Here is an 8,225-nt window from a genome sequence, read left to right as displayed (position 1 = left end):
TTTAATGTAGTCTCGTATATTAGTGGAAATTTGACCCGGAAAAAAAATGATATAATATATATCCCAGATGATCAGAAATGTGTCACAGAACAACATATTAAAAATCATTTAACATCCGCCCCAAAAATCATCTGTGGAGAATGGCTGTATTCATGAAGGATATGAATTGGATGAGTGATTGTGTCGCACATTATATAGATAGCACAAGGCACTCGTGAGCGTTTCAATTAAATTAATGCTAAACAAATACGAATCTTTATACCAAGATTTTTAATTGTTTCTATCTCTCTTTCGCTATTTCATTGCGGAAATTTCTGTAAATGCGTGCATGTGTGATTGGAGCGGGATGAGCATTTGCGACGGCATTTCAAGGAAATTGTCGGCATAATTAGGCGAAGAGTAGTCTTGAGAAACATTAAACTTTGGCTAGGAAATTAGATTTCGTATTGTTGTTTGAGCATTATATTTTATTGATAACGCTCAAGTGCCTGTGAGAATTGACACAAATGCCACTGTGGGAAACCCAAAAAAATGACACATCCCAAGCGCGAACCATCCACAATATAATGTTCCGTTACCTGTCTTCTCTCTTTCCTATCTCTCTCCCCAGTCAGTTTCTCCACCGCTCTCTACTACGTCCTCCTTTTCATTATGCGCAGCTCTCGTGCGTTTACGCCTCTTTCGTCTCTTTCTCCAATCCTCTCTCTTTCCTATCTCTCTCCTCTCTCTCTCTCCCCCCCTCTCTCTCTTCTCTCTCTCTATCTCTCTCTCTCTCTCTCTCTCTCTCTCGCGCTCTCTCTCTTCTTTTTCTCTCTCTTCTTTCTCTCTCTCTTTCTCTCTCCTTCTCTTTCTCTCTCTCTCTCTCTCTTTCTTTCTCTTTCTCTCCCTCTCTCTCTCTCTCGCGCTCTTCTCTCTCTCTCTCTCTTTCTCGTCTCTTTATATCTCTTCCCTCTCTACTTCTCTCTCTTCTTTCCTTTCTCTTTTTGATGCTCTCGCTCCCCCCTCTCTCTCCCGTCTCTCTCTCTCTCTTTCCTTCTCTCTTTCTCTCTCATGCTTCGCCCTCTCTCCTCCTCTCTCATTCTCTTTCCTCTTTTCTCTTCTTCTCTCTCTCTCTCTTCTTTCTCTCTCTCTCTTCCTCTCTCTCTCTCTCTCTCGCTCGCGCCATGCACGCGCGCGCGCGACCCCCTCTCGATCCCTATCTCTCTTTCTCTCCCTCCCTCTCTCTCTCTAAATCTCGCCTCACCTCTCGTTCTCCGCTCCCCCTCCCTCTCTTCCCCTCGCTCTCTAATTCCTCGCCGCTCCTTCTCTCCCCCGTTCTCTGTGCTTCAGCTTTAAGCCGTAATACTACCATATCTGGGTACACGTTCTAGGGAAATCACCGTTATCAGATGCGCCTGTACAGTACGTGCTGTGCGTGCTGTGCGTGCGTGCGTGCGTATGCGTGCTGGTGCGTGCGTAGCGGAGCGTAGTGTACGTACGTGCGGGAAAAATCCGGCGCAATGAAGAAACCGCCCGGCAGATGGAAACTCATCGGTAACAACCTCAGCACCCCCCCGGCGTGAGACAAGAGCGATTACCCAAGGAGCCAAATATATAAAAGAATGTATATTGACATTATTAGTTAATCATATAACAACTTCAATTTCATTAATGGTTGTAATCAAAGTGTAAAATAAATAAAAACTGCACATTATTTGTATTAGTTTTTATAACAATAAATTTCAACTGCGCAAGTTGAATAAGATAGTAAGCATATCTTTGCTTTCCAGCACATGTATATTGACTTACGTTTTGATGTGTTACACTTAAGTATAACTTGTTACGTTAACAGTGACGTGGAAATGGATTCGTTAACATGAGACCAGAGGAGGGAGACAGCAAGGAAACATGAGAAGAAACCACCCCAGGGGTAGGGGGGAGAAAGAACAGAGAGTAAAGGAAGGAAAGAGGGATCGAATAGTTCGCTTACAGAGTAGTATTGCCCGGCTGAAAGGTCTCGTCATTTGCCTTGTCATTTCTTCCACATTGTTGGCTGATGAACACACGACAGTTGCGTGGGCTTGCACTGATTGTATCGTCGTATATTTTAGGGGTAGATTGGCTGGATAACGACACGCAAATGGACTCCAGGCTCAGCATTTGAGCCTTTGCACATACAGTTCGGGCAGGAGACTCGCCGGGTAGATATACACAGTTTCCTTGTTGCGGTGTGTTCGTGGCCGAAAACCTTTGAAGCAGTATTGGATAATTTAATCAATGTACAAACATTTTAGACCCGTATTGTAGTCAGTGGACCACAAATAAATAAAGATTGGCCGTGATTAGCCCAATAGATCGAGGAATAATAACTATTTTCACCTGTCTTTGTGTGAAGACGAAATTGCTCGAGATAGGTTGACTAATTTTGCTAGGTAATGTATACATAGGAAGAGACGCCATGATCGCATAGATGGTAACACGTATACCTGTTGCTTCACGTGCCGGACCCAGGAGCGTTCCGGCAATTATGTTTTTCGCAAAAGTTTATGGTGTGAGCTTTCCGCCTGCAGTTCTGATCTGTTGGTTGACTTTTATTTGGTGGTTAGTTACAATGTAACATGCACATAGTTGGCTGCAGGGACTGCTCATGCAACTGCTGTGATACGATACTTTGCTCGCTCCCTTCTGTGAATTATAAGCATAATGATCACTTTCAACATGGATTGCATGTAAGTGCTGGCTGGTGCTGCCAATAAGGTATTTTGTGTTCACTTACTTTCAATTGACTAACAAATCCCGTATTCATTAGTGACATGACCCGTGAAGGGCAAGTTGATTTTAGTCAGCTATATATTAAGATCCAAGAGTTCGAGACACTAATCGTCAATGGTAGAGTCCGTGATGATGTTAAGAGGACTAGTAAAAAATCAGAAAGGGAAAACTAGAATTTAGATACATTCCTCATCTGTCAGCGACGTTTAGCTCCGGTGAGACTTGCGAGGTGAGCGTAGTTATTATATTTTTCCCCTGCCCTCCACAGATCCCAATTTCCCAATCATTTTACGTCGCATGACTACATTCACCAGTTAGTCGGCCAGCGTCTCTCATCCTTAAGATCCAAAAGAGCTTATATATCAACTGATCGACGACTCATTAACAAGTTATTTCGGCTCCTGTTTAGTAACTCGCGGCCTAACATTTTTTATATAATTAAGCGCAGATAACGAAGTCGGACGTAGCACTCTTCTTGGTCCAGTTTTAACCCACCTCTCCCATAAAAAACGTGCTTTATATGTTACACGATAATAACGCAATGCACATCTGAACTAAGTCTCGTGGACAAATGCCATCAATCGGGCCCCCACACCTGCACGCTCTAAGCATGCCTAGACACGGTATGGCCAGTGCAAACATTGTTAAATCAATGGGGCCACAAAACCCGCGGTGCTACCCAATCAATCGTAGACCTGTGTCACTAGATAAGCATGACTATGGGCTGACATAGAACAAAACACAGTGACTGATTGTATGAAAGTGTATATCGCAACTATGAGACTTATAGTCTATCCAAGGACTCTATACCGCGGAGGTATTCACATCGCAACCACAATCGCGATGAGACGACTTTACAAAATATCCTCATAGTTTGACGCATTGTCTTCGAATTTGAGCAGAGCGTTGTTTCGCTCTTACTCTGTGAAGCGGCAGTCTTATACAACGTAGTACCTTAGTGAAGCTAATAGTATGGTAGCATCTACTTAATCCAAATAGTTATTAAGTTACTAACATCAAGCGTTGGTTATGTGAAAGTGATTTGGATCGGCGCCTCCCTCACTCCCAAACGGTGAAATAGCAGGAGGGAGAAATTAGATGCCGGCCAGCGTGTCTAATGATAAGAGCGAAAGGGCTATGCGCTGACGCATTCCAGCCAGCGTCGGAATCGTCATACCCTGTGAGTAGAGTATGACCCAGTCAAAGGGTTCATGATTTGTGGGTGCAGGCTTGGTATGTCTGGGAGGTAGTTTTTCACGCCACTACAAAACTATCGTTTGGAAACTGTTAACAGCAGCATTGATGCCTTTCCGAGAGCGGCACAGAAAAATCCTAGCAAAAAGAAATTGACAAGCGACATGTGGCCTGTTCACGAAAACAGTGGGGCCAAGTGACCAGAACTGAGATTGAAATGGTGTCCACCTGTGGGCGATCGCAAAAGAGGTGATGAAAGTGCAGCAACGCCAACGCACCGCACACACGATGTACGTGTCCACGTAGTGTACATGCACATGCAGGACGTGTTACGGTGCAAAATGAACGTTTACCAACACCACACGCCACTCCAGCCACATGTAACGTGCATACGCACGCACGCCACCATGTAACAGTGCGATACGCACCGCCACTCGAACGTGTAGTGGCGCACGCGGACTACAACAACCAGAGCACACACGGTGCCTACGTTGGCCTCGAACATAGCACGTAGGGCAGAGATACGTTTGCTCCGCACATCTAACGAGTGCAACAGGCGCACGCACGCTTACACACGCTTACGTGCTTCCCTGCTGCCCACGCAGCTCGTGACTGATTGATCACACTGCGCCAACGACCGCGCCTGACTCCCAGCACCATTGCACGCGCGTGTACGTGCCACACACGCACGTGTACGTGCACAACGCGTGTACGGCGACAAACGCACGCACGCACCCCACGGTGTACGTGCACACGCACGCACGCAAGCGTACGGGTACGCTGCAGATCAGCGTTTCCTCCCAGTATGTTCTTTGCACCCTCTTTACTTTTGCAACCAACTCTTGATTGATTTCAATTCCCATTACGGGTTTCTCCTTCGTATACGACAGCCATTGTTTTAGCAGTGATGACCAGACATGTGCCACGCCCGCCATCTAGTCCAGCGATTACGTAAAATGCCGGAACCCATTATGAAATGCACATGCTCTAATTGGAAAAAACAGCGCGCAGGTATACGGTGAGGTTACATGGACTCACGTAGTGTACTGTCAACGCTCTGTGTTCTTCAGACAGGGGCTTATGTGACACACGTTTACCACATAGCTTGACAAGGGGCCAAGGGGTTAGATGTACGCGAGCACTTTACCTCACTGAACAAACGGCAAACACGAAATTGTGGGGGCGTCCGTAAGCTTACGTGCCCGTGCGTCCGTCCGTTACGCGCTGTGCGCTCTGCAAAGTAGCGGTTGCTGCGTCGCGTGGGCGTTGCTGTGGTTCGTATTACCGCTTGGATCGCCCAATACTAGAAACGCCCCGCCCGGAACAATATTCCTGCTAGCGTGTGAAAATGAGGCAAATTCTCCTTTGCTGTGATATAGGGAACAGTGAACGAGTCACATTTTAGAAGGTATCTCTCTTTTTTTGTCGCATGTGTGCTCAAAGACAGGCCGACGTGCAGAAAATTTTATTAGGTTTGCGAAGCGATCATGGGGTTTCGGCGTGTGGTGGATGGTCTTACGTTATGTATATTATATTGTAAATATATTATGTAAATATATATGCGACATGCTTTATAGGCAAACAAAGACGATTCTTTTCTTCCGAAACGCCGATTTGAGAAAAATCGAAGTTAAAACAATGAAATTATCGTCTATATCGGTAATCGTTGCCTATCGATACGGCGAGATTTAAATATTGATTGAAACCATCGATGACTATAGCAGCTTATTAGTCCAGCACTGCAGATCACCCTGTGGCGCCATCTAGCGGCGTTAAATGATAGGTTACGATAAACTACATACGCCTACAGCATAGCGAACGCAGTCTGTGTTTCTGTACATACGAGTAAAACTTTATTTCGACAGCTCGTAACAAAACGCAATACATTGATATTTACAATCGATGTCGGACCATACGATATGAGTATACTAGTTTCCATGACAACGCAACAGACAATGACAGCCGGATACCATAACAACAGCAAGCGCCGGGCGCCTCCACCGCTGCAAACAACGCGTTTCCACGGCGACCGTTCATCAGAGCGCCGATTCATTAATTATCGAAAGAAATGTTTTCCCCAACATGCAGGACGCGATCGGAGACAGTGACCAGTGGTCAGTGAAGCCGTGAGGCGGTCACGTGATGGCAGGTCGCAAACATCTCGTCAGAGATGACGTCACGACACGATATGCTGACGTCATCATTACGTCACGTTAACACAACCCGCCTGGCGTGACAGACGAGGACGGCTGCAGCCAATCAGCGTCACGACAGACGCGCTCTAAAAGACAACGCTTGACCACGAAGTGCCGAAAAGTCGACAATTTGGCGCTAAAAAACTCGTATCAACTCGTGTAGCCTAACCAGTGTTACAGCGTAGCCTTCTGGTGTAAGAATATCAGAGGGAAAAGGGGGGTGCGGTTACCCCACTCAGATAGATAGGCCAAAGCAAGCCAAGTGCTTGAGCCGTCTAAGAACCAATTCTCAAAAGGGGTCTAAAAAAATGGAAAAAAACGTGGCACTCCAACTGCATACTCGGTCTGATGCATGATAGTATTAATACTTGATAGTACTAGTACTAGTAGTACTAGTAGTAATGCTGCCAGGGTCTATGTCTCCCTAGGTACTGCCGGACCGTACCTTGGGTACGGTCCGGTATACCAGAACGTACCATGGTACTATCTAATATGCCGGACCGTACCTCGCCTACTCCACTAACAAGTCTAGGGAGTCGCCTACGCCTACTCCCTAACCCTAACCATATCAGATAGTTACCAGGGTACGTTCCGGCAGTACCCAGGGAGACATAGACCCTATCAGCAGTAGTAATAGTACTTGTACTTGACACATGACAGTACTACACCTATTGTAACTTTTCCGGTATGATCTACTAAAGAAACCATTGTGGTGGTGTTCGGAAAATATATGAACCATACCCACTTTGTTTTATCACGATCGGTACCAACAAAAAATCGTCTCCGGCTTGGCGACTTCTCACAATTTCCGCAGGTACATCACACCCGAAAACATTCAACTGGTAGTACTATAAAGTTACCGCATCAAACCTAGTATGCAGGAGAGAGGGGCAGGACCATAGCCTCTGGGGGCGGGGGGCAAGAACGCAGCTGCCACCCCCTTAGATTTTGGAGCAAAATGAAGAAATAGGCACCGCCGCGTTTCACATTTCTTCATGGCTCTGGTTCGCTAACTAGAGACAACAGGAGGGCTGAGCATGAATGGATAACATCTATCAATCATTACTGTAGACACTGGCGCTTGTAGTGAATACTAACCCTACTTCATTTTCGTAAATGTGTGGGTAGGTAGGCCCTTTAAAATCGACAGAGGTCTTCTTCAGGGTGTTGCCTAACGTTTTCCGCCACCATGCCTAGTAAAATCTAAGCGTCTGTCATGCATGCTACGCCACGTAGCAGCCGAAGCGACCCTCACTGTAGACGTTCCCAGTAAAATCCAAGTCAATGGAAATGTCACCTCTGCTATATGACAGCGGAAGCAAGCGACACTCTAAACCCAGCAACCCAGAGAACTCCAACAAGATCTCTCGTTAGAAGTATATAAAAAACAACCGTATCAAAAACCAGGTTCTGCACTCGCGCAACCGACGGACCTTCTCGAAGCGGCGTCTGTCTCTCTCGCATGCGCGTGCGCCCGAACAACCATGAACCGCGCGTAAACTCCGCGAATCCAGTAAAATATATATTTTAGTCGCGATCTCGCGAATTTTTTCGCCCGCCGCTTAATCATAAGATGTCGTGGAAGACGAGACGTTCCGTTGTCGGACTGTGCGTGCGTGCGTGCGTGCGTGCGTGCGTGCGTGCGTGCGTGTAGGCGTATGCGTGTGCGTATATATATACAGAATTTCCTTTAAAATGGTCTCACAAATCCTATCCAAATCCAAATTTCAATCGAATATCAAACGAACAAAACAGCAAGTTTTAATGAACCTCTGAAGTATACAAAGTGTATTACTATGAACTTCATTAAAATATGTATAACTGTAATGGATAGTGAGATTTGTGCGAGAATTGACATTACAGACACGGATGTTGTTTACTTACAACTAAATTTATTCTTAATGCACAGCACTGGTAAATAGTGCTCTATTTTCACGCGTTGCTCACCTGGTAACGGTTGCCTTCAAACTGTAATTACCTGCGACGTTCGACAAGAATACTATACGATTCGAATATTTTGAGTATTAGATCTACCCCGTTTTCCTCTGATGCCCATATATATATATATATATATATATATATATA

This window comes from Priapulus caudatus, unplaced genomic scaffold (genome assembly GCF_000485595.1).
Source record: "Priapulus caudatus unplaced genomic scaffold, Priapulus_caudatus-5.0.1 Scaffold27, whole genome shotgun sequence".
Taxonomy (NCBI): domain Eukaryota; kingdom Metazoa; phylum Priapulida; class Priapulimorpha; order Priapulimorphida; family Priapulidae; genus Priapulus; species Priapulus caudatus.
Note: the sequence above shows the minus strand (reverse complement) of the source record.